We start from the raw sequence: 18,923 nt of genomic DNA, 5'->3' as shown, positions 1-18,923 counted from the left end.
CATCACTGCAGCACTCCACCAATTTGGGCTTTATTGCATAGTGGCCAGAAAGAAGCCTCTACTCAGTAAAGACACATGAAAGCCCGCCTGGAGTTTGCAAAAAAGCAACTAAACGACTCTCAAACTGTGAGAAATAAGATTCTGTGGTCTGATGAAACCAAGATTTTTGGCCTCAATTCTAAGCATCATGTCTGGAGGAAACCAGGCACTGGTCATCACCTGCCCAATACCATCCCTACAGTGAAGAATTGTGGTGGCAGCATCATGCTGTGGGGTGTTTTTCAGTGTGTGGGACAGAGAGACTCTTCACGATTGAGACAAAGATGAATTGAGCAAAGTACAGAGATATTCTTAATGAAAACCTGATCCAGAGTCCTCTGAACCTCAGACTGGGCGGAAGGTTCATCTTCCAACAAGACTGTAAAGGAATCACTATTTGAGCAATTCCCCAGAGTGCAAGTTTATGTAATTGCTATTCAATCAATTCCTCAAAGGCAGCTGGAGACTGTCTGTATCAAGAGTGCAAGGAAATCAGCTACATCAAGTCCGTCACCACTTTGGTTAGCACAGTCTAAATCTACTCTATGGTCTTCAACAGAGCCCACCGCAAGGCAGGATAGATTTGGCTGCATAGAACCCAGGTTGCTTTAACAGAATACGGTGTTGGACAGGAGGTGCAATTAGGCAATCCCAGAACGGATAACCAGACAAACCAGAGGGGTAATCAGCAAGCAGGGTTCACAACCAGGAGATACTAAAAGTCCAAATTGCAAAAGTGAAGACTACCAGGACTTGCAGAGGTCAAAACCAGCAGAGAGCAGAATGTCCAAATCAGTGAGCAGGGAAAATCCAAAGACAAAGCCGAGGTCCAGTTGAAAGAGTCCAAAAAGTCAAGGTGACACAGGGTGTAACCAGGTGCTTGATCAGACACATGCAAACATAAGAAATCACAAGCATGAATGAGAAAACTGATCAGATTTAAATACTCCACCCTTGGCCCTGATAGGACGCAGACAGAGAAATTAGATCAGCTCTGCACCAAAAACCAGAGCTACCCAGAAGCTGGGCTAGTAGTCATGACAACCTTAAAGTGATGGATGTTTCCTAACAAAGACAATGACCCTAAGCACACAGGAGTGGCTTAGGGACAACTCTGTGAATGTTCTTGAGTGCCCCAGTCAGAGCCCTGACTTGAACCCAATCGAATATCTCTGAAGAGACTTGAAAATGGCTGTCCACCAATAGTCCCCATCCAACCTAACACAGCTTGAGAGGATCTCCAGAGAAGAATGGCAGAAAATACCCAAATCAAGTTGTGTAATCCTTGTGGCATCATACCCATCACTGCCAGAGGTGCTTCAACTAAGTGCTGAGTAAAGGGTCTGAATACTTATGTCAATGCAATATTTTAGTTTTTCCTTCTTAATAAATTAGCAAAGATTACTAACATTCTGTTTTCACTTTGTCATTATGGGGTATTGAGTGCAGATTGATGGGGGAAAACTACATATAATATATTAATATAACAAAATGTGAAGACTTTCTGAATGCATTGTAAATCCATAATCTCCTCACAGTTGAACACAGCTTTCGATGTAGTAGAGATAAATTTGGTATTTAAAAGCTTGTGATATGTATATTTCTGAATCATGGTTCAACTTCCAACGTTTCTCTATCTTGCTATGGATGCTGACAGGTGCACTACTTTTACATCACTTATGGCTCAGGCAACAAATCAGAGCACCCTAAGTTTCCAAACACAAGATAATTTTGGAGATACCTTCAAGTGCTTGGATCATATTGTGAAATGTAAGTATGACGGAATACAGGTCTAAGCGCCCTGTTCTACTTGGGGAGGGACTTTACAGTATAAATAAACTCCCCCATGGTCTTGCATAGTTACATAGTTAATAAGTGTAACGTCCATGGCCACGGTATGTCGGTCTAATTTACCCCTCGACGACCGCGGCTATGGACGTCCTGCTTCTGTGCTGCGTCCTCCTCCTGTGAGTCGCCTGCACTCACTTCCGGGTAACGAGTCTGTCTCCCAGAGGGTGCGCGTGCTCGTGACCGCTCTTAAAGGGCCAGCGCGCGCACCTGGAAATCATCATCAACTCCTGAATTGCTGGACTATAAGAGGGTCACCGCCCTTCTTATCCTAGCCTGAGCATTGTTGTTATTTCCCTTATATTGTCTTGCAAATGGTCTCCTAAGTGTCTTCCAGCTTCCCAGTGTTCCCCGTACCTATATTCTGTTTCCCGTGCTATCAGTACCATCCTGGTCTACTGCCGTGCTGAACTGTTGTCGTGTTGGGCTGCATTCCACGCCTGTTCTACTACGCCACGCCTGACGTCTACCTGCTGCCTGGCCGTAGCCGAGCCTGCCTTGGTACTGTCTACATTGCCTCAGTTACCCTTTTCTTGACTATAGACTCTATACCTTACCTGTTTGGCCAGCTGCCTTCCCGCTACGCGGTACAGCCCAGTGGGTCCGCACCCCGCCTCGTAACAGTAAGGTTGAAAAAAGACAGAGGTCCATCAAGTCCAACCTATAATCCTACCAAGTTGATCCAGAGGAATGCAAAGCCCCCCAAGATACGGATGCTAATTGCCTCATTAGGGGAAAAAAAATCCTCCCTGACTCCAAATATGGCAGTCAGAATAAATCCCTGCATCAACCTTTCATCTCCAGAATCTAGTACTCATAACGTGTAATATTATAAAAATTATATTTTTTAAGGAAGGCATCCAGGTTGTCCTAAATGAACCAACTGTAACGTCTATGGCCGCGGACCGTCGTCCTGACTTACCCTCTGATGGCCGTGGCCATGGACGAGTGAGTTCCCGGCGGCATCTCCCTCCTGAGAGACGCCGGCACTCACTTCCTGGTCCGGACACTGCCTTAAAGGGCCAGTTTCAGAATACTGCAATTAGCCCAGAATGTTTTGGGATTATAAAAGGGGCTCTGCCTCTCGATCCTTGCCTGAGCGTTGTTGTGTTACCTAAAGTTTGTCATTGCAAATGGTCACCTAGTGTTTTCCAGTTCCCAGTGTTACCCGTTCCTGCTGCCTGTACCCTGTATCCCGTGCTACCGTGCCTCTGTGCTGTCAAGAGTTGGAGTCGGTGTTGTGCCCTACGCTGCATCTACTGTGTCGCATCCCGCCGGGTGTCTGTCTACTGTCGGAGCCTAAACTTAGCCTGAATCTACCGCTACTGTCTACATTGCCTCAGGTACCCTTTCTGAACTATAGACATTGCATTGTATTTGTTTGGCCAGCTGCTATCCCGCTAACGGTATGGCCCAGTGGGTGCACACCCCACGCCGTGACACCAACCATCACTACATCCTGTGGCAGAGAGATCCTTGGTCTCACCGCTCGTACAGTAAGGAATCCACAGCTGTTATTTAATGAAACCATCTTTCCTCTTGACATAGAGGATTCCCCGTTGTCATTGTTACAGGCCTAGGTGTAAAAAGATCATTAGAAAGATCTCTGTACTGTCCAGTTATATATTTGTACATTGTAATTAGATCGCCCCTAAGCCGTCTTTTTTATAAACTGAATATCCCCAAGTTTGATAACCTTTCTTGGTACTGTAATCCACCCATTCCCTTAATCACCTTGGTTGCTTTTCTTTGCACCCGTTCTAGTTCAGCCTTATCCTTCTTATACACAGGTGCCAAAAATTGTACACAATATTCCATGTGTGGTCTGACTAGTGATTTGTATAGAGGCAAATCTATGTTCTTGTAATGAGCAACTTTGTCTCTTGTAATGCATCCCATAATTTCATTTGCCTTGGTAGCCGCTGACTTGCACTGGTTGCTAAAGTTAAGTTTAGGCTTGGTTCACACAACCTATTTTCAGACGTGAACGAGGCGTATTATGCCTCGTTTTACGTCTGAAAATAGGGCTACAATACGTCGGCAAACATCTGCCCATTCATTTGAATGGGTTTGCCGACGTATTGTGCAGACGACCTGTAATTTACGCGTCGTCGTTTGACAGCTGTCAAACGACGACGCGTAAATTGACTGCCTCGGCAAAGAAGTGTAGGGCACTTCTTTGCAACGTAATTTGAGCAGTTCTTCATTGAACTCAATGAAGAGCAGCTCAAGATATACGAGCGTCACAGACGCCTCGTATATTACGAGGAGGAGCATTTACGGCTTAATCGACGCAGCTGTTTTCTTCTGAAAACAGTCTGTCATTTCAGCCGTAAATGCCTGCTATCGTGTGAACATACCCTAACTGTCTTCCAATATCCCCAAGTCTTTTTAGTGACAGTTTTACCCAGTGTTTTCCAATTTAATGCATAATTATAGAATTTGTTTCCTGGGACCAAGTGCATAACCTTACATTTATCCACATTAAACTTAATTTAATTACTTTACAGATCTTAGCATCATCTGCAAATACTGAAATTATACTGTGTAAAGTCATTAATAAATATATTTTCAAAAGAAGCGGGTCCAATACTGACCCCTGTAGAACCCCACTGGTAACTGTAACCCACTTTACCATTAAATAACCTCCCTCTGTTTTCTATCACTGAGCCAGTTAACCAAATTACCAATATTTTCCCCCAGTCCCAGCATTTTCAGTTCATATACCATCCTTTTATGCGCCACAGTATCAAACGCCTTTGAAAAGTCTAGATACACCTCATCCATAGCCTTACCCAGGTCCAGTCTAGAACTTACCTCCTCATAAAAGCTGATCAGATTAGTTTGACAGGACCGATTCCACATAAATTCATGATGATGTAGAGTTATACGTTTATTCTTGTTGAAATACACCAGGATAAAATCTCTTAGAAAAACTTGAAATATTTTACCCACAATGGAGGTTAAACGTACAGGCCTATAGATTCTGAGCTCACTTTTTGACCCTTTTTGAATATTGGCACCACATTTGCTTAGTGGTATAAACCATGCCATTTACCTATTATTAATAATCTAGGTATTAAGACTGTGGTTTTGCTCTGACCTTCTTTGGACTAAAACACTGACAAATCACATAATAATCGGGGGTGAATTTACCTTATAACTTCTATGTACAAACAGTTATGACAGAAGTCATCATATTCTGTATAGTACTTTCTTTGGCTGCAACAATCTCTGGTTAAGTAACATAGTTGAATAATTCTGTGCTAATCTTACACTGGGTTTAGGAGAAGAGCAAAAGGTGAATTTAATAATATTTTTCATTTTGACATGCACCTAAACGGGTTTTCCCATCTTGGACATTTATGGCATATCCACAGGATATGCCATAAATGTCCGATAGATGCGGGTCCCAACTCTGGGACCAGTACCTATCTCTAGAACAGGGTCCCCTAAACCCCGTTTTACCTTGCTCGGCTCCCCCACTTCTTGATTAGGTGGTCGGGAGTTACGGAAACAGCTGAGCTCGCTGAGCTATGCTGTTTCTGTAACTTCCATTCACTTCTATGGGAATTACGGAAACAGTGTAGCTCAGCGAGCTCGGCTGTTTTCTTAACTCTCGACCACCTAATCAGGAGGTAGCGGGACCCTCTGGGACCCGCACCTTTCTCCAGAACGGGGACCCCTAAACCCCATTATACCTTGCTTGGCACCCGATGGCTCCCGCTGCCTCCCCACTACCTCCTGATTAGGTGGTCGAGTGTTAAGAAAACACTCGATTGGGATACTTGTATTGGGATACTTGTTGGCAAGGATGATTTTGCTATATTGCGTTATCCTCTCATTTTTTTATTTTTATTGGTCTGTTCACTTCTTGTATACATCTTGAGGTGTGGGAGTGTTATTTAACGGTTTGTCTATGTATTTACGTAAGCAGATATTTATAAAATAAAAAAAATAATATGTGCATGTTTATGGGGGAGTTAGGAAATTGCTTACCCAGCTTTTTAGTTGTACTATATTTTGCGTTCTAACTGAATATTTGTTATACTTGTGTAATCGTATTTATTATTTCCAAATATTAAAAATTGAAAATACGTGAAAAGTCATTTTCAGTGTTTCTAGCATATAAAAATGCCTTTCTCGTCGGTGGTTGGAACTGTGCAGAATCAGTCTCCTTACCCCTCTGGCATTTAAAAATGTAGTCCCTTCTTATTTTTTCTGCAGATTGGTAACATTGGATCCAGAGAAGTGTAGATATATATAATGTGATATCCATACCAGTCCCACAATGAAATAAAACAATAAAGACCGAGTTGGCATGTAGAAGGTGCATACTATAAGTGCTGTTAGGATGCAGAGTTTTGCAATCCTAACAAGCTGAGGAGCCTCCTCAGTTATACTGCCTTGCTACTGCAGAGGCTCTGCTCCTTCCCTGACAAGCAGGGCAGAAAACAATTGTTATTGGTTGGTCTGCAGTCAATATATAGTTACATATTACATAGTTACATAATTAGTACAATTGAAAAAAGACATATGTCCATCAAGTTCAACCAAGGGATGGGAAAAATCTCTACACATAGGAGCTAATATTTTTTCATTCTAGGAAATGATCTAAGCCTTTTTTAAAGCCATCTACTGTCCCTGCTGTGACCATCTCCTGCGGTAGACTATTCCATAGATTCACAGTTCTCAGAGTAAAGAAGACTTGTCGCCTCTGCGGATTGAACCTTTTTTTCTCAAAACGGAGGGAGTGCCCCCTTGTTTTTTGAGGGGGTTTTACATGGAACAGGATTTCACCATATTTTTTGTATGTGCCATTCATATATTTATATAAGTGAATCATGTCCCCTCTTAGTCGTCTTTTTTCAAGGCTAAATAGGTTTAGTTCTTTTAATCTTTCCTCATAACTTAGATTCCCCATGCCCCTTATTAGCTCCGTTGCTCTTCTTTGTATTTTTCCCAACTTCAGGGCATCCTTTCTATGAACTGGAGCCCAGAACTGAACTGCATATTATAGAGGAGGTCTCACTAAGCTTTGTAAAGTGGTAATATTACATCCCTGTCCTGTGAGTCCATGCCTCTTTTAATACATGACAATATCTTGCTGGCCTTAGAAGCAGCTGATTGACATTGCATGCTGTTATTTTGTCTATGATCTACAAGTACACTCAGATCCTTCTCAACAAGTGACTCCCCCAGTTTAGCTCCCCCTAGGACATATGATGCATTCAGATTGTTGGTACCCAGATGCATAACTTTACATTTATCTACATTAAACTTAATTTGCCAAGTGGACGCCCAAACACTTAGTGTGTTCAAATCAGCTTGTAATGTACGAACATCTTCCATAGACTGAACAATACTACATGGCTTGGTGTCATATGCAAAAATAGAAATAGTGCTATTAATCCCATCCTCTATATCATTAATAAATATGTTAAATAATAGTGGTCCCAGCACAGAACCCTGGGGTACACCACTTATAACCGGGGACCATTCAGAGTAGGAATCATTTACCACAACTCTCTGGATACGGTCCTTGAGCCAATTCTCAAGACAATTACAAGCTATACTTTCTAAACCTATAGTCCTTAATTTACCCATTAGACGTCTATGAGGGACAGTGTCAAATGCCTTTGCAAAGTCCAAAAATACTATATCCACAGGGGATCATAATGCAGATACCTGTATGTGGACAGAGAGTGAGCATTATGTGGACGTGCGCCTTGTTTACACTTTGAGCACCAGGTGGAGCCATATTATGTAGAAAAATGTCATAATACTTTGCTGTGTTTTTTGTTTTTTTTTATTCACATGTAAGTGGCAAACATTGTTCATTTTATATAATATTTAATGGTGGGACAATTAATATAATATTTCATGGTGGGATAACTCCCTTAACAGATGCACAAACCCCTATCTCTGACTAATAGATTGTCTACCCACACGTGTGCCAAATAAGCATTATTTTACAGAAAGAGAAAGTTTCATTTTGAGTTTAAATTATTATATTAATATCTAAAAATAATAATATTAAAATCCATGACAGGTTTTGTAAAGTGTACCTAGAATAAACCATGCAAATACAGACTGGAGTTATAGAACTTTATATTCATGTGATGTGGTAAAATAATGGCAATTGCAAAAATTGCAAAAGTGATCCCCAGTGAGTTGCTGTGATAGAAAAGCACTATAAATATTTGAATGGTTTACATTTTATTTCCCCCAACCACATTCTGGTCTCCTGCTTCTGTGATGAGTTTATGGAGTGACAGTGGAACTATTCCATCAGCCAAAACAACCAAATGGGATAACTGGGGACCCATTTCTTTTCAACGGTGGCGGATCTTGTGAACATCCAAAACTGTCACACCCATTGGCAGATGGAATTCTGGACCTTGTGCCCCAAAATTATTCGGAAAGCTGTCACTGAAATCTATTTTGGAAAGTTGGCTTCCATTAGCTCGGATTACCATACAAAGTGTGATGGCTAGAGTTATCATGTTACAGCACAGATTTAAATCTTATAAATTAATCACTCTTTAAATATGACTGCAGAATGATTTTCTCCTCTCTTGTTTCATCAGAAGGTGCTATTGATTTCAGCAGCAGTCTGCTGTACAAAAACACCCCTCTTGATAGAAAACCTTTTGTTCCGCTGAAAATGCTTTGTGCTTTTGCTATATGACTTTATACTGCCCTCTAGTGGCCTACAAATGTATTTCACATGGAAACCACTCAGTGAAGTGAATATAATCAAGTTCAAGCAACAGAAGAGAAGCTGACTTGTTCAATAGCTTATGTTACATCCTGGGGCCTGTGATTATAGTGGCTTCATATATTCATTTATTGTTAGTAGCGGTGACAGTTTATTGCGGAATCAGACCGTTTTTACTACTTGGGAAAACTGCATAAGAAACGGATATTCTGATTAAAGGTATGACATCCCTGAAGGCATTATAAAAGTGATCTTATTATACACAAATACCTTTTCTTCTCCTAGAGTAGCTTCTAATAAATATTTGTGTGCAAATACGTGGAATTTCTGCATCCTATAGTTTTTTTTCCCTGCAAACAAATTAATAAAAAAATAATATCGGATTTGGATTCTGTTCCATAAGCAAACAATTCATTTCATTTAACTTCAGTGAGAAAATCTATACTCACTTTGGTGAACTTGGTAAAATTCCACAGACAGTAATGTGTTGCCAATTCTTCTTGATTTTTCATTAATGCTTAAAGAAACAGGGTCTTAGGGGGCACGACACAGGCAATCTCCTTTTCTGTTCTTCAAATCCATGCACCACCCCCTCAGGCCCTACACTTGGCCTAAGCAGTTTTACCTGGAGGGTTTTACCCTAAACAGCAAACTATTAAGTAATAATTGATAGGCTAACACAATGTCATTAGGTGATTTCAATATGTGTTCTGCCATATCTCAACTATATATATATATATATATATATATATATACTGTATAAATGATTCAGTATATGCTAATAAGATCAAATTTTCTGTCAAGGTGGCAAAAATTATATTTGGCTACATGCACACAACCGTTTGTATTTTGCGGCTCGCAAACAACAAATCTGTTTTCCGTTTTTTGTGGTCCGTGTGACATGGGTGTGTCCTCTGCATCTGTTTCATAGGTTTGACTTGAATGGGCAAGACTGTGCCGCAAACACGGATAGGAATAGGACCTGCTCTGAGTGTTGCGGCCCGATCCCACAGCCCCCACACCGATCCGTGAAAAACACGGTAGTGTGCATGGGGCCATAGAAATGAATGGGTCAGTGTGATATCCGTTAAAAAAAACGGCTAACACACTGACGAAAACAACGGTGCATGTAGCCTAAGGGTATGTTTACACGCAGTAGCAAAAACGTCTGAAAATACGGAGCTGTTTTCAGGTGAAAACAGCTCCTGATTTTCAGACGTTTTTGTAACAACTCGCGTTTTTTACGGCCGATTTTGGAGCTGTTTTTCAATGGAGTCAATGAAAAACGCCTCCAAAAACGTCCCAAGAAGTGTCCCAAGAAGTGCCTCTGGAGCCGTCATTTTACGCACCGTATTTTGACAGCGACGCGTAAACGTGGTAACAAAACATCGTAAATCCCATTGCAAAAGGCTCGAATTACGCCTGAAAACACTGCGTGTGAACATACCCTCAGTTTTGTGCTTCTTGGGAAAAGCTGTTTAATAAACAATTAGGGTATGTTCACACACACACTAATTCCGGACGTAATTCGGCCGTTTTTGCCCCGAATTACGTCCGAATAGCGTTGACAAACATCTGCCCATTGAAAGCAATGTGCTGACGTTTGTCTGTTCACACGAGGCGTGTATTTACGTGCCGCTGTCAAATGACGGCGCGTAAATAGACGCCCGCGTCAAAGAAGTGACCTGTCACTTCTTGGGGCGTAATTGGAGCCGTTATTCATTGACTCCAATGAAAAGCAGCGCCAATTACGTCCGTAATGGACGCAGCGTTCAAGCGCCTGCACATGCCGTTACGGCTGAAATTACGGGGATGTTTTATCCTGAAAACATCCCCATAATTTCAGCCGTTACGGACTCTGTCGTGTGAACATACCCTTAGGGTATGTGCACACGAGAAGTGCCTTTTACGTCTGAAAAGACAGACTGTTTTCAGGAGAAAACAGCTGCCTCGTTTCAGACGTAAAAGCTCCTCCTCGCATTATGCGAGGCGTCTGTGACGCTCGTAAATCTTGAGCTGCTCTTCATTGACTTCAATGAAGAACAGCTCAAATTACGTTGCAAAGAAGTGCCTTGCACTTCTTTGCCGAGGCAGTCAATTTACGCGTCGTCGTTTGACAGCTGTCAAACGACGACGCGTAAATGACAGGTCGTCTGCACAGTACGTCGGCAAACCCATTCAAATGAATGGGCAGATGTTTGCCGACGTATTGTAGCCCTATTTTCAGGCGTAAATCGAGGCATAATACGCCTCGTTTACGCCTGAAAATAGGTTGTGTGAACCCAGCCTTAGGCTGCCATTAAACCTTTCATAAGATTTGTCATGCACATTGGATGACAGTCCTACCTCTTTATATAGTAATTGGCGCCCCCCCCCACTCTACATAACTAGTTATTTTTGCGATTTGTAATGTTGGCCACACTGATTGTCACCCAGCTTCCACAAGAAATATCTGAATAGAATTTTTGATAACTTGATATATAAATATGTAAATGTTCAACTGTAAATATTTTTTAGACAAATTTGGAGCTCTATAATAAAAAGAAAATGGAGCTTCCACACATACAAAGATACATTCTAAAAATAACCTTAGACTACATTCACACGACAATGAAAAACGGCCGTGTGACAGACGATTTTTGAACGGCCGTCACATGGCTGTTTTCAGAACAGTGATGTTCTATGGGTATATTCACACTGGCATTTTTTTTAACGTCCCGTGAATATTGTCCGTCAAAAAATAGGACGTGTCCTATTTTTGGCTGTTTTCACGGCCAGACGGCCCCATGGAAGTCAATGGATCCGTTTTTTAAAGCTGTCAATACATGTAACAACTGTTAAAAACGGATCCGTGATATGAGTGTTCAACTGGCAAGGGAACTATTGGTTCCCTTGCTGGCTTTCTGCGGTGCGATGACACATACTCACCGATGCAGCGCTGTCCTCTACAGGTGATGAGAGGCCACACGTGAAGTAGACGGCGCTGCATCGGTGAGTATGTAGGGCATTCATATGGAATTATATGTCGGGTATTGTTGTGCTCACTACAAGGGTAGTGTGGTGCTAGTACAGGGAGCATTGTTGTCAACTGTAGCGAATTTTTCGGGACTGTCCTGAATATACAGAGACAGTCCAGGAAAATTACTTCAGGGAGGGGGGGTGCTTTCTTCAGAGAGGTGTGTGGGGCATCATCTACAGGGGCTCTGTGTGCCATCATCTACAAGGGGGCTGTGTGTCATCATCTACAGGGGAGCTGTGTGCCATCATATACAGGGGTCAGTGTGGCATCATAAACAGGAGGTCTGTGTGGCATCATATACAGGGGGTCTGTGAAACAATCATGACAATGACCTTCCTTTGGGTGTTTTCAGGGGGTTGGGACAAAGAAAAGCCTGACAAATGAAAATCATCCGTTTTTTTAACGGCCATGAAAAACGGATGCAAACCGGATGTCAAACGGCCATTAAAAACGGACAGACGATCTGTAAGCCCTTATTCACACGACAGTGAAAAACGTCCGTGTGATGGCCGTCCTTTTAACGGCCTTCACATGGCCGTTTTCAGAGCAATGATATTCTATGGGTGCATTCACAAAGGCCGTTTTTTTAACGGCCATTATGTCAATACATGAAACAACCGTTAAAAACGGATCTGTTACATGGGGATTGGCAAGGGAACTACTAGTTCCCTTGCTGGCTATCGTTGGCATACTCACTGTTGCAGCGTTTCTTCAGGTGTGGTCACTCGTCTTCACGGGTTTGAAAGCGCCTCGATGATGTCATCGCCCCGTTGCGCTGCCTTGCCAGATCCCGTGCAGACGAGTGACCACACCTGAAGAAGACAAGAGACGGTGCTGCACCCATGAGTATGTAGGCAATGATCTACAGGGAGGCTGGTGTGGCACGATCTACAGGGAGGCTGGTGTGGCACGATCTACAGGGAGGCTGGTGTGGCACGATCTACTGGGAGGCTGGTGTGGCACTATCTACTGGGAGGCTGGTGTGGCATCATCTACAGGGAGGCTGGTGTGGCATCATCTACAGGGAGGCTCGTGTGGCATCATCTACAGGGAGGCTGGTGTGGCATCATCTACAGGGAGGGTGGCGTGGCACGATCTACAGGGAGGCTGGTGTGGCACCATCTACAGGGAGGCTGGTGTGGCATCATCTACAGGGAGGCTGGTGTGGCATGATCTGCAGGGAGGCTGGTGTGGAATGATCTGCAGGGAGGCTGGTGTGGCATGATCTGCAGGGAGGCTGGTGTGGCATGATCTGCCGGGAGGCTGGTGTGGCATGATCTACAGGGAGGCTGGTGTGGCATGATCTACAGGGAGGCTAGTGTGGCATGATCTACAGGGAGGCTCGTGTGGCATGATCTACAGGGAGGCTGGTGTGGCATGATCTACAGGGAGGCTAGTTTGGCATGATCTACAGGGAGGCTGGTGTGGCATGATCTACAGGGAGGCTGGTGTGGCATGATCTACAGGGAAGCTGGTGTGGCATGATCTACAGGGAGGCTGGTGTGGCATGATCTACAGGGAGGCTGGTGTGGCATGATCTACAGGGAGGCTGGTGTGGCATGATCTATCTAATTGAGGCTGGTGTGGCATCATCTACAGGGAGGCTGGTGTGGCATGATCTACAGGGAGGCTGGTGTGGCATGATCTACAGGGCGGCTGTGTGGCATGATCCACAGGGAGGCTGTGTGGCATCATATACTGTGAGGTGTGTGGCATGATCTACAGAGCAGCTGTGTGGCATAATCTACAGGGAGGTGTGTGGCATCATATACAGGGAGGTGTGTGGCATGATATACAGGGCGGCTGTGTGGCATGATCTACAGGGAGGTGTGTGGCATGATCTACAGGGAGGTGTGTGGCATGATATACAGGGCAGCTGTGTGGCATGATCTTCAGGGAGGCTGGTGTGGCATCATCTACAGGGAGGCTGGTGTGGCATGATCTACAGGGAGGCTGGTGTGGCATGATCTACAGGGTGGCTGTGTGGCATGATCTACATGGCGGCTGTGTGGCATCATATACAGGGAGGCGTGTGGCATGATTTACAGGGAGGTGTATGGCATCATATACAGTGAGGTGTGTGGCATGATATACAGGGCGGCTGTGTGGCATGATCTTCAGGGAGGCTGGTGTGGCATGATCTACAGGGAGACTGGTGTGGCACGATCTACAGGGAGGCTGGTGTGGCACGATCTACAGGGAGGCTGGTGTGGCACGATCTACAGGGAGGCTGGTGTGGCACGATCTACAGGGAGGCTGGTGTGGCGTCATCTACAGGGAGGCTGGTGTGGCATCATCTACAGGGAGGCTGGTATGGCATCATCTACAGGGAGGCTGGTGTAGCACGATCTACAGGGAGGCTGGTGTAGCACCATCTACAGGGAGGCTGGTGTGGCACCATCTATAGGAAGGCTGGTGTGGCACCATCTACAGGGAGGCTGGTGTGGCATCATCTACAGGGAGGCTGGTGTGGCATGATCTGCAGGGAGGCTGGTGTGGCATGATCTACAGGGAGGCTGGTGTGGCATGATCTACAGGGAGGCTGGTGTGGCATGATCTACAGAGAGGCTGGTGTGGCATGATCTACAGGGAGGCTGGTGTGGCATGATCTACAGGGAGGCTGGTGTGGCATCATCTACAAGGAGGCTGGTGTGGCATGATCTACAGGGCGGCTGTGTGGCATGATCCACAGGGAGGCTGTGTGGCATCATATACTGTGAGGTGTGTGGCATGATCTACAGAGCAGCTGTGTGGCATGATCTACAGGGAGGTGTGTGGCATCATATACAGCGAGGTGTGTGGCATGATATACAGGGCGGCTGTGTGGCATGATCTACAGCAAGGTGTGTGGCATGATCTACATGAAGGCTGTGTGGCATCATATACAGGGAGGTGTGTGGCATGATCTACAGGGCAGCTGTGTGGCATGATCTACAGGGAGGTGTTTGGCATCATATACAGGGAGGTGTGTGGCATGATATACAGGGCGGCTGTGTGGCATGATCTACAGGGAGGTGTGTGGCATGATCTACAGGGAGGTGTGTGGCATGATATACAGGGCAGCTGTGTGGCATGATCTACAGGGAGGCTGGTGTGGCACGATCTACAGGGAGGCTGGTGTGGCACGATCTACAGGGAGGATGGTGTGGCATTGTCACGAAGCGGGTTAGTGGACCCACTAGGCCGTACCGCCGCAGCGGGGAGGCAGCTGGCCAAACAACAGGACACCCCAGAAATACAATGTCCCGCACAAGGGTACCTGAATAGTCCAGATGGTGGCCGCAGCTCTGGCACAGATGAGATGGGTGCAGCAGATGGCGCCAAACGTGGTGGATGACACAGGAGCCGCAAGTTGCGCCAGACGTAGCGGATTCCTCCGGATGTGGCAGATAACCCAGGATGTGGTGGATTCCTCCGGACGTGGCGGGTTCCTCCGGACGTGGCAGATGACACAGGACGTGGCACGACTAGATACTAGGGCAAAGCACGGGAAACAGGAACGGGGAACAAGGTACGGGTAACAACAGGAACGGGAAACACTAAGGGACCATTTGCAAGACAGACTGGGAAAACTAACAACGCTCAGGCATCAAACTAGGGGGCTGGACCCCTCTTATAGCCCAGGGTACTCACGGGTCAAAGGTCGTTCAGGATGCGGGCTCCGGCGGAGGTGAGTGAATGCAAGCGCTGGCGTCTCCTGAGGAGGAGGCTGGGGCCAGCGCTTGCCGACTCGTGGCTGCGGCTGTCAGCGGGAGGCTGGAGCTGACAGCCCGCAGCCACGGACATTACAGGCATCATCTGCAGGGAGGCTGGTGTGGCATGATCTGCAGGGAGGCTGGTGTGGCATGATCTGTAGGGAGGCTGGTGTGGCATGATGTACAGGGAGGCTGGTGTCGCATGATCTACAGGGAGGCTAGTGTGGCATGATCTACAGGGAGGCTGGTGTGGCATGATCTACAGGGAGGCTGGTGTGGCATGATCTACAGGGAGGCTGGTGTGGCATCATCTACAGGGAGGGTGGCGTGGCACGATCTACAGGGAGGCTGGTGTGGCACCATCTACAGGGAGGCTGGTGTGGCATCATCTACAGCGAGGCTGGTGTGGCATGATCTACAGGGGGGGTTGGTGTGGCATGATCTACAGGGAGGCTGTGTGGCATCATATACAGTGAGGTGTGTGGCATGATCTACAGGGCAGCTGTGTGGCATGATCTACAGGGAGGTCTTTGGCATCATATACAGGGAGGTGTGTGGCATGATATACAGGGCGGCTGTGTGGCATGATCTACAGGGAGTTGTGTGGCATGATCTACAGGGAGGTGTGTGGCATGATATACAGGGCGGCTGTGTGGCATGATCTACAGGGAGGTGTGTGGCATGATCTACAGGGAGGTGTGTGTCATCATATACAGGGAGGTGTGTGGCATCATATACAGGCGGTGTGTGGCATCATACACAGGGAGGTATGTGACATCATATACAGGGGCGCTGTAAATAGTGTCTAGGTGAACATGTTACCTTCCTTTGGGTGTTTTCAGAGGGTTGGGACAAAAAAACCTGACCAATGAAATTAATCAATTTTTTTAACGGCCATGTAATCCATGTATAATGGATGTCAAACGGCCATTAAAAATGGACAGACGGACTGGAAATGGATGAAAATTTGGAGACAAACTGATGCAAAATGGCCATGAAAAACTGACAGTTGATCAGCTTTTAATGGCCACTTTTTTTCACTGTTGTGTGAATGTAGCCTTAGGCCCTATTCACACGACAAGGATTCTCAGCCATATGACGGCCGATCTTTGAACGGCCGTCACACGGCCACAGTAGGAACAATAGACCCAAAATGGGGCTATTCACACGGCCGATTTTTTTGACGTCCCCGTAAACCGGGCCGTATAAAAATGGAACATGCCGTTTTAAAATGGAACATGCTCCCATAGAAGTCTATGAGGCCATGTAAAGCATGGCTGTCATTCGGATGTGATCCGGGTGACGGCCTTGCTTTCTGCCTCTGGCTCGCTCTCTTCTCACAGTGCGAAGTGCATGTGAGGAGGAGGAGGGTATTTTGTTGCTCCCTGTACGAGCTGGAGCCCTAATTCCCAACCACAGCCTCGGCCGAAGCTGTGGCCAGGGATTCCGCTCCAGGAGAAGTCCCTGACTTCACTGTCCATATATGGGCAGTGAAGTCAGGGAATTCTCCTGGAGCGGTCCCCTACAGGAAGTTAGGGGGGGATTGCCATCTATAAGGGGGGTATGCCATCTATGAGGGGTGGCTATGTACATGGGTGCTGTCAGTGGCGTAACTATAGGGGTCGCAGCGGTTGCTATTGCGACCGGGCCCCGAAGTCAGGGGGACCCGTGGCCCCCCACACCACATCAATGAAAAGTTACTATAGTAACTGGGGCCTATGTAATAAACTACACGGGCCACCGTTACTATATTAACTATATTAACTGACAGTACTTACATTCCTCCTTCCGGAGCGCAGCAGCGTTCCTGACGTCACAGCACTATGCGTAGCGTATGACGTCGCAACGCTATGCGCTGCGCACAATATCCCGACCCTGGATGGAGTCAGTACCTCCGCTGTGGTCGAAGAGGAGGGTAAGATTAATACCACTGTCTGCTGGCACTGATGGGTCGGGGGTCCGACTCCCAGGATCTCTGCCAATCAGCTGTTTTGAAGGGGGTGCAGCGTTCGTACGAGCGCTACTTTCCCTTCATTCCGGTCACTTTCTCAGACACAGACGTGGCAGCGATTCACAGTCTGAGCAAGTAAGGGAAATGAAGGGAAAGCAGCGCTTGTACGAGCGCTGCACCGCCTTCAAAACAGCTGATTGTCGGACCCCGACCCATCAGCTATGTTTAGGGACTGTACAACCCCTTTAAAGCCTACCATGTGGTAGGCTTAGATACAGAGCCCTAGCAGACAATCTTATACTGTATAAGATTACTGTCTGCTGGACCCTGTATCTAAGCCTACCTTAGGCTTAGATACAGTGTCCAACAAACAGTATCACATATACACTTGGGCCCTGTATCTAAGCCTATCATATGTGTTAGGCTGTGTTCACATCAGTGTTGCCCTTCCGATGAGGGGTTCCGTCGGAGGTTTGTCGGGTAACCCCTAAACGGAACGAAAAACTGAAACCTCAGCTTCCGTTTCCCTCAGTTGATCTCCATGGTGACGGAAACCTTGCTAAAGGTTTCCGTTTGTCACCGTTGTGAAAGGGTTCCGTTGTTCTTGACGCAACCAATAGCGCAGTCGACTGCTGAGCTACTGCATCTAATCCCATCATGTGTGTTACTGTATGCTGGGCCTTATATCTAGTCCTATCATGTGTTATACTGTCTGCTAAGCCACTGTATCTAATCCTATCATGTGTGATACTGTCTGCTGAGCCACTGTATCTAATCTTGTCCATAGCTATAGGGTCGTAGTGCTATAGATCTGCTGTCTCCTATATACACATACACATTTTTGGGGGGGGGGGGGGGGTATATGTATTGGGGCTATTTACCCTGACATTTTAAGACCTTAGTGACGCCCCTGGCTGCTAGTGCTGCATTGTTGGGTCACTTAAGAGACCCAGCGATGCAGCTGAAAGCTGTGGGCTGTCGGCCATGAGAAGTTTGGGGGGGCCCAAGAAGAACCTTTGCATCGGGGCCCATGAGCCTTTAGCTACACCCCTGGGTGCTGTGTAGCACTACCTACAGGGGGGCTGTGTGGCATTACCTAAAGGGGGGCTGTGTGGCATTACCTACAGGGGGACTGTGTGGCAATACCTACAGAGTGGCTGTGTGGCCTTACCTACAGGGTGGCTGTGTTTCACTACCTACAGGGGGGTCTGTGGCACTACCTACAAGGGGTCTGTGTGGCACTACCTACAAGGGGGGCTGTGTGGCACTACCTACAAGGGGGGCTGTGTGGCATTACCTACAGGGGCGCTGTGGCAGTATCTACAGAGGGCAGTGGGAGGAATTTGTCCACAGAGGGCAGTGTGTGGTATTTATCTACAGAGGGCAGGGTGTGGCATTATCTACAGAGGGATGTGTGCGGCAGATAATTTACAAATGAAGTTCATTCATTTTTAAGACAGACAGGGAAGAAAACGGATGCAAAACAGGTCAAAATTGGCCATTAAAAACGGAAACACGGCCCAGAACGGATGCAAAACGGCCAAGAAAAATTGACCAAAACGTCAGTTTTTATCGGCCGACACTTGGATCCTGTAGGGCCCTCATTTATTTATTGATTTATTTGTTTATTTCTGTTACTTATTTTCTGTT

Source organism: Rhinoderma darwinii, chromosome 12, assembly GCF_050947455.1.
Source record: "Rhinoderma darwinii isolate aRhiDar2 chromosome 12, aRhiDar2.hap1, whole genome shotgun sequence".
Taxonomy (NCBI): Eukaryota; Metazoa; Chordata; class Amphibia; order Anura; family Rhinodermatidae; genus Rhinoderma; species Rhinoderma darwinii.
The sequence above is the reverse complement of the archived record's forward strand: the minus strand, read 5'-3'. Positions refer to the sequence as shown.